General features: G+C 40.4%; 1 long non-coding RNA gene across 1 annotated transcript; it reads right to left on the bottom strand.

Moving 5' to 3' along the window:
• Nucleotides 1–877: 877 nt before the first annotated feature.
• Nucleotides 878–7630, bottom strand: LOC117768183. Its single transcript, XR_004615018.1, has 3 exons — nucleotides 7443–7630; nucleotides 6418–6420; nucleotides 878–903 (listed from the first exon to the last, which is right to left on the bottom strand). It is a non-coding gene; the product is annotated as an uncharacterized LOC117768183 (long non-coding RNA).
• Between the last annotated feature and the right edge of the window lie 774 nt (nucleotides 7631–8404).

Below are 8404 nucleotides of genomic sequence, written 5' to 3'. Positions count from 1 at the left end.
AAAAGACTTTTATATGAATATGAAACAGTTCACCGCGACCATAACAGCATGAATGCTAAGTTTTGGTTTTAATATTTTAAATTACAGGGCAATATTCATTCACATCTGTCATAAAGGAATTGGGAATGTGGTTTACCTTGATGTGTTTTGATTTATTCTGCAGGCCCTGAGGTTATACCCGTGAATTAGAGAGCATCAATAAGGAAAGAGCATCTCCCCTATCCCAAAAGTGATAATTACCAACATCACTATTGATCCGACTATTGATGCATTGCTAATTGTTTCTTGCAGTTATTTATTTAATTCCATCTCGGGCCATGTGAATGTGCTGACCTTGTGCGGCAGGAAATATCAGGGTTGCTCAGTGGAGGAAAAACACACATTAAGATTCCACTTAAAACCCTTAAAACAGCAAGGACTTGTCTTTTTTTTTCATCCAAGGGAGAGAACCTGGTTATGATCTGTTCATGAGGATGAAAAGCACGGACGGAATGACAATTTGAGTTGAGACATCGGACGATACCTGTAGAGCCCAGCCTTGAACAGTGATGCTCTACAGGGTCTCCGTGGATACAACTGAAGGTTCGAGGTGGCATCGCATCGATCGATCGCAACATGACATTTTCGGAGATACGGAATAATAATGACGATTATTCATCATTAAATGCGTATTGGATTTAACACATTAAAAATGTAGTCATATCTGGTAAATGAGTTTCCCGACACAGAAACTCAAGGTCTAACTTCACGGAGTGCGTAATTAGATTTGGGATAAATATTGAATGATGAGATTTAGAAATTGTTTTAGAATTGAACATTTATTCAAACACATTTCTTTTTACAGCTGTGGCCAAATCCATAACACAAGTTAAAAGTCTGTATATATATATGTATATAAAACACCTCTTTATTGTATTGTTAGCGCAGAAGAGGTTCTGCTTATAATGAACTGACATCTGTTATTCAGAATAATCAATGTGTTGCATGCTTGCAGGGATAATGAACTGACTAGATGCAGAACAAACAGAGACCACGTCAACTTGAAGAAACTTTGAAAAAGTAGGAGCATTATTAAGTCACATGAAGCCAGGAAGAAAAGTACATTTAAAGAAGACAAGAAAAATCATTTTGACTTTTAAAGCATGTTCATTCACTTATTAGAGACACGACCAAGGTGTGGACACAAACAGTGGATGAAAATGTCAGTATAACAAATGATTGACTCTAATGGTTTACTGCCTTTACACCTGAAGCCATGAGGAGGTGAAGGTGTCTGCAGGAGTATAAGAGTTACCAGAACTGACTTCTGCGATTGGGTCATGTCTGAATTACAGAGAAGATGCCCTGTTCTGTTTATGTCAGGGTGTCACATGTGGTGTGAGGAAATAAAACAATGTAATCGACTTCGAGGGAATTTTGTTTATTCTATCATGAGGTTGACAAAACCTTCAAAATACTTTTTTCTGCTTGGGTTTGAAGCTAAATGTGTGTTGCAGGGAATTAGTGGACAATCCACTCATGAGCCAGACCACGGGTGCTGAGGGACACACACTGCATGGAATATATATTAGGGCCAAGCTCAATGTGTGTGTGCAGCATGTGCCCGTAAGAGTGTGTGTGTGTGGGTAGTGCACGTCCGTGGAGACAGCTGGCCTTTGCCAGGACATCTGGTACCTGTCACAACACGTTGTGCGTTTGCGAACACTTTATTGGTGCGCCCTGCCCAGCTCTGCCCACCCATCAGGTACCTGTTTAGACCTTTAGTCAGAGCTGTAACGGAACATCAGCGAGGGCCATGTAGGTGTCTAATGCAAGGAGTGTGTCGGGCTTGTGTCCCAGCATGGCGGCAGGAAGCCCTTGAAGAGGATTGGCGTCCCTCCTCTCGTCACACACGTGGAGGGTATTTTGGACGCCATCCAAGAGTGAGGCGGTGATGTGAATAGATACGACATCGACTGGCCCGAGTCTGCCTGAGCGGTGACCTCGGTGCCTCCACCGCGCCTAACCCGCCGTTAAATCCCATCGGGTGAACTCTTGTTTTGACACAACAGTGGGTGATGCGTTGAGCACATACGCACATGCACATATTTACAATGGATGTCAGCGGTTGATGATTTTGAAGATAATTACGGTCGTATTTATTTTCTCCTGCTCTTCCCTCTGCCTCTGCCCTCCAACTCCCGCCCCTCCAGATTGTGAAGCCGAGCCTCTAGCAGTGTAGTGCTGAAGGTGTGTTTGTGCTGTTATGCCCTCTGGCTTGGCTGCCAGCTTACTCCCACTGATCTGAGCCAGAAGGCAGACTGCCGAGGAATACCGATCACCTTGCCCAGACCGAATCCTTTGAGCTCTCTCTGGCATCTTTCCCCCTTCTGCCAGTTTCCTCCTCTGCTGCTCTCTTCCCCCTTCTGAAGTTGACAACAAAGACATCCTCAGGGTCCTCCTTGATGTGAGACCCACTCTTGATCTTTTTTCCCTATGTTTTTGTACCTTATAGTTGCACTACTTTCATATTCCGCTAGCACAATATTTACACACCAGAAGACAAAGAAACAGGGGTCTTTTCATGTAGGAACCCCTGCCAACATGTTAATCACCTGAGGACTTGCAGTGGTTATGTTGGCCCAGCAGAGGCAGGACATTAGTGAGACACCTCAGCACATCACCTCCGATTTGACCAGAGCCACAAGACTGGAGCTGGAGTATATACAGTATGTATCCATCCATCCATCCATCCATCCATCCATCCATCCATCCATCTGTCCGTAACCCTATCACTCATCCATCCATCCATCTGTCCGTAACCCTAACACTCATCCATCCATTCATCTATCCATCCATCCATCTGTCTGTAACCCTAACCCTCATCCATCCATATATCTACCTATCTATCTATCTATCTATCTATCTATCTATCTATCTATCTATCTATCTATCTATCTATCTATCTATCTATCTATCTATCTATCTATCTATCTATCTATCTATCTATCTATCTATCTATCTATCTATCTATCTATCTATCTATCTATCTATCTATCTATCTATCTATCTATCTATCTATCCATCCGTAACCCTAACAATCATCCCTCAATCTATCTATCTGTCTATCTATGTGTTGGACTCTGTAGGTCTGTCCGTACAAGAATCAGAGGACTATCATTTGAACCATGATATCTAATAAGAGTCCCCCCCCCCCCCCCCCCCCCCCCCACACACACACACTTCACTCCATCCTTCTGCCTCTTCCCTCCTTAGCCCACCCCGCCCCTCAAGCCCCCTACCCTTCACCACCAGCCCCCTGCCTCCATGAAGAGAAATCTCTGAAGAGCTAATTAGCGGTGGAATGGAGTCCAGGAACAGCCGACGGAGTCGAAGAAGGGAGATTGGCGCTGGTGCTAGCTTTATCGGTCAGGGCCTGACAGAGGGGTGACAGTGAGTGGAGGCAAACCACCGGCTCACAACTGACAGAGACAATAAAGTGAGCCTCTGAGCCCGGGAGAAAGAGAGTGACAGACAGGCGAGGCGAAAAAGCCGGATTCTAGGGGGCTGTCCTGTGGCCTATGGGCGAGCGGCACAGTCCTAGCCACTGAGGCAAGTTTTACACTGTCCCTGCCTGAGTGTGGTTAATCATCCCATCTGAAGGTGTGGAAGGGAAGTATGGGTACAGGCTGTCCAGTTCACAATCAAACAAAATATACTGTATGTTATAGAAAACACTGTTTTAAATATGTTGTAGGTTTACACAACAACAATTTATTTTGTTGTTGTAGTTTGTTGAATTTAAATGAGGGTGTACCCCACATCCGGTGGTGTGATAAATGCACCCAACTTCATTTTGTATATAGTTTTTAGGCCTCTGTAATGTGCAGGTCGGACATTTCATTATGAGCCAAATCTGAGCCTGAAGGACAGAGCTGTGCTGACCATGTTCTGTGTCTTATGGCAAAGAAGAAAAATGAAACACTTGGTTTTTATCTCAAGTGTATCAAATCAGATGAAAAGCTGATGTTATGGGTTTGTTTGGACATTTCTTTAAGACAAATGCACGACATTCACTGACAACATGCTGAACCAAATTACCTAATATTATTAATTCTTTTATAATTTAATTTCTAAATTCCCGCCCATAGTTAAAGCCTGTCAGAAAAATACAACCTGCAACCATAAAATAACTGAAGAGGAAGAAGAAGGAGAGGAAGAAGAAGAAGTCAAAGAGGAAGAAGAAGAAGAAGAAGAAGAAGAAGAAGAAGAAGAAGAAGAAGAAGAAGAAGAAGAAGAGGAGGAGGAAGAAGAAGAGGAAGAGGAGCAGGAAAAAAAATAGGAAGAACAGTAAGAAGAACCAGAGGAGGAGGAAGAAGGGACCACCTGTGAAGGAGGAGTACATGCACAGCTCAGGTGTGTGTGTGTGCGTGCGTGTGCGTGCGTGCGTGTGTGTCTGTGTATGTATGTATATATATGTGTGTATGTCATAGCTGTGGCTTCAGGACTTGTGACGACGTTTAAAAGGTAGTGACGTTAGCAGTTTGCTTTGTTAGCATAGCTTTCACTTGATTAGCAGCATGCTAACATGTGTTGTGTCACAGATTTGTTAGTTGGAGGTTATATGAGACCTAATGATGAAGTCAAATATATATATATATATATATATATACACTTGTATATATATATATATATATACAAGTGTATATATAGTACACGGAGGTAGTCAGGTTGATATATTGGCTCAAACAGTGGGAAGCTAATGGTCCCGTTAATTGTAGCTTCATTACCTATCGACTACTGTACTGTGTTTAAGTAAGTAATCAACTGAGGTACTTGTACTTTACTTTGTTATTTCTATTTTATGCTGTTCAACTCCTTTACTCCACTACAGCATAACATTGTACTTTAAGCTCCACTACTTCTGAGAGCTAGTTCTTGTTTCAGGTTTTCATACCTTTTCTGTTCACTGGGAACCATTCACTAGATACTGACGTCACTGCAGGACCTAAATGACGTGTTCCAGCTGATTTAACGGACTGAAGACATGGGCCTTGTGTGTCCATCACACATAAGACCAACAAGCTCTCCTTGGATCCCTGGAGGAATGGATGGATCTCCTAACATTTTGTGATAATGCTGCCATTGCTCAAGCCCTCCACATCTCCTCACTGTGACCTTACATCAGCTTGTGAGTACTACCACAGTGGATTCATTTGCTACTGTGCTTTATCATCTCAAGCAGCCATCTCATTAAGGCCTCCCTGCTCACAACCAACAGCTTTGGCTTGCAGTAGGTTTTACCACAGCAGACAAATCACAGTAGTGAAAAGCACAGATTTCAATTATACAATTTTTGATTAGTAGAATTCCAATTAGCTGCTTCAGTTTCGGGGGCCGGGGGCATTCTGGCTCACTGACACAATGCAAAGTCTTATTGCAGCACTTGAAGGGAGCTGAGCCATTCACGTACCTTTTTATATCAAAAGTCAAAATGTCAGTTGTGAAAAATGCCTACAGTGTGTTTTGTGTGAGTCATAGACTTAGATTTATGTGAGGATGTCTAACTTGAACAAATCCTAAAAAATACCACCAATAATTTGGATTGTATTTAAAAAGGTTCTAACATGTTTTAGTTTTGGTTTGATCCCATTTGCCACATTCTAGGCAGAGTAAATAAGAACATATCTTTTTACAGCAACCTTCCAAGCCCACAGGGGCTGAGTTTAAGAGACTTGAAAGATCAATGCTATGTGCTGTATCACTTTAAGTTCATATAATCTTTATTTTTTTATTAACAACATAGATTCTTGGCTAAAAGGTTACTTGTACTGATGATGAACCCACAAACCAGACTATGCAGTCGGTCCCCTTTAGCTTTATGCAGGGTCATAGTGACTTTTAGCTTATTGTTTCAGTTGCACAGCCCTTAACTCACTACTTTCACAGTTTCATTTTGTCAAATAAAATCCACTGTACTGTGTTTTACCAGCATACACTTACAGATACAAGTAGAGACTAGTGAACATATTGAAGCGTGAAGTCGAGCTCGATATTTCACTCAGGAGTTGGTGGAGACCAAAAGTCAGATAAAAGGGAAAGTGATATTGGATTTAACTGTACAAAAATATGTTTTTTAAATACCGACAGAACTGGAGACTAGCTAGTGAAAGTAGTGGAGGGTGAAGCAGAGCTATAACTTTCACTGAGGAGCTGGTGGAGACCAAAAGTACGCTAAATAGAAAGCGATTATTGGATTTAACTGTACAAAAATGAATCCTGTAATCATTCTCCTCTTTATCTGCTATATATCAACTTAAAGGGTGTTTTCTGCTTCCCTCAAGTTGCTGAAAATCCATCACTGCAGGATTAAATATTCTCAGATAAATACAGTAGTGGTCAATCCTACACGCCGTGCTGTGGTCTGTGACTACTCACAAGCTCTCAACCAAGTTTACTCTGGTATACACAGTGTGTCTTATGTGTTTTCTTAAATATAGTGTATCTTACCACTGTTGACTGTAATCAAAGACAGAAACGTTAACAAGAGGCAACCGGGGTGAAATCTCTGTGAGGAACACACACAAACTTCTCCCTGGCAGGTTTCAGCAATGGTTTAAGAGTGAGAAAGTATCTAACATAAGAACAAAAGATTCTAATGATGTTTGCTCCACTATACCTTTGCTAACATGGCCTGAGTGTTGGGAAAGGTCAGAGAGGTGGCATTATACTTTTATGATGATCATTTATTTATCTTGTCAAGTAAATCCAATCAGAATGCCTGGGAGCTACCCAGATAGCAAACAGGGATAATTAGCATCACTGGGAGAGGTGGTGTCTCCTTGTACTCTGGCCTCCACTTGCTTTTATCTGTAGTAGGTGGTGGAGAAGCTAAATATTGATGGAGCTGCCCATACTCGCTGAAACTCAAACAACACTGTCCAGCTTTGTGAAGGGCTGTGTTTCAGTGCTGGACTCTCTTCTCACATACACTAAGGATGACAAACTGCAATCATTATTACTTCTTTGACTCTTTCTTGCCTGTAAATGCTGAACTTGTAATTACACTTGCCTTCAAACTTATTTTTTAGCAGATAAAACAAGTTTGTTTTTCTTGGGGTTGCTTTTAGACCTTTAGTTTGGTTTCCTTGGTTCAGTTGCTGTAAGTGACCAGGGGGGAAATCCAACTGAGGTTCATTCTGTTGACTGACAGGAAGTCATGCTGCACATCACCGTGCCTTGGTTTCGAGTTCTTGTTGGAGACTGCAACTTGACCTCCTCTTTTTAGAGATGATGAAAAACAGAACGAGAGGTTGAACAGGACTTGCACCTGGTCCATTTGTTTGGGGTAATTTAAGGCTGTCACGCCTTGGCTGCGACAAAAGTTGAAGTTTTACGCAGTCTAAGGAGTTTGGTTTCTAGATCGAGAAGTTTGTAGCTATGTAATTGTGAAGAAGTCAGACTGAGCCATCTACACTCAAAAAAATGATTCGTTGACTTTAATTAAATTTATCTTGTCAACTGGTTCCACGAAATTGTATTAGGTTAGTTGAAAGCTAAATTATTAGTTTCATCCAAATGAATTAACTTGAATTACAGTAATGAAATAATAATGAGTCGTTCCAACTCAAAAGAATAACTTCAGATCAACAGGATATATTTACGCTCACCCAATTTAAGTAATTTACGGTCACCCAATTTAAATAATTTACGTTCACCCAATTTAAGTTATGTTGTATGGACTTAAATAATATATTTACAGCTTACATATATCTTATTTATAGTAGTAATATAATAAATTTAAGTTCAATTAACTTAACTCAATGGTGTTCATCCAATGTATTTTTTATGAATTACTTTAACATAATCCTATTTTGTCAACTGGTTCCACACAAATGAATTGTGTACAACCAAATTATTTTTTTAACTTTTTATTAAAACATTGCAACATGGTCCAACAGCAAAAAACATCCAACAATTTTTAAAACATGGTCCAACAATACAACAATTCCACTTTCCTATGTTTTGTAACATCTAACAAAACGTTAACGCGCATTCATTTTAGCATTGTGGAGAAAATAACATAACATGTTAATTAATGCTGCAGAATATATATATATATATATAATATAATCGGCTGACAATGGCCTATCACAGATATATCTGTGTTAACCAATACATATACAATAACTTTGTTATATTTAACACACCATACAAAAATGTTTAGGGAAAGATATAAATGGAATCATCGCACAATTGTCCAGCAGATGGTTTAATCTGCCGAGCAGAGCGGCACAACTGAAAGACAAACTGCTATCAGTAATGTCAATACTGTACTTAGATTTGACTCTGAAACTTTACTAAATAGTACCACTAGACTATAACATTTCTAAAAAATTTGTTAAATCACTGTTGTTTTTTTTAA

This window comes from Hippoglossus hippoglossus, chromosome 1, assembly GCF_009819705.1.
Source record: "Hippoglossus hippoglossus isolate fHipHip1 chromosome 1, fHipHip1.pri, whole genome shotgun sequence".
Taxonomy (NCBI): Eukaryota; Metazoa; Chordata; class Actinopteri; order Pleuronectiformes; family Pleuronectidae; genus Hippoglossus; species Hippoglossus hippoglossus.
The sequence above is the reverse complement of the archived record's forward strand: the minus strand, read 5'-3'. Positions and strand labels throughout refer to the sequence as shown.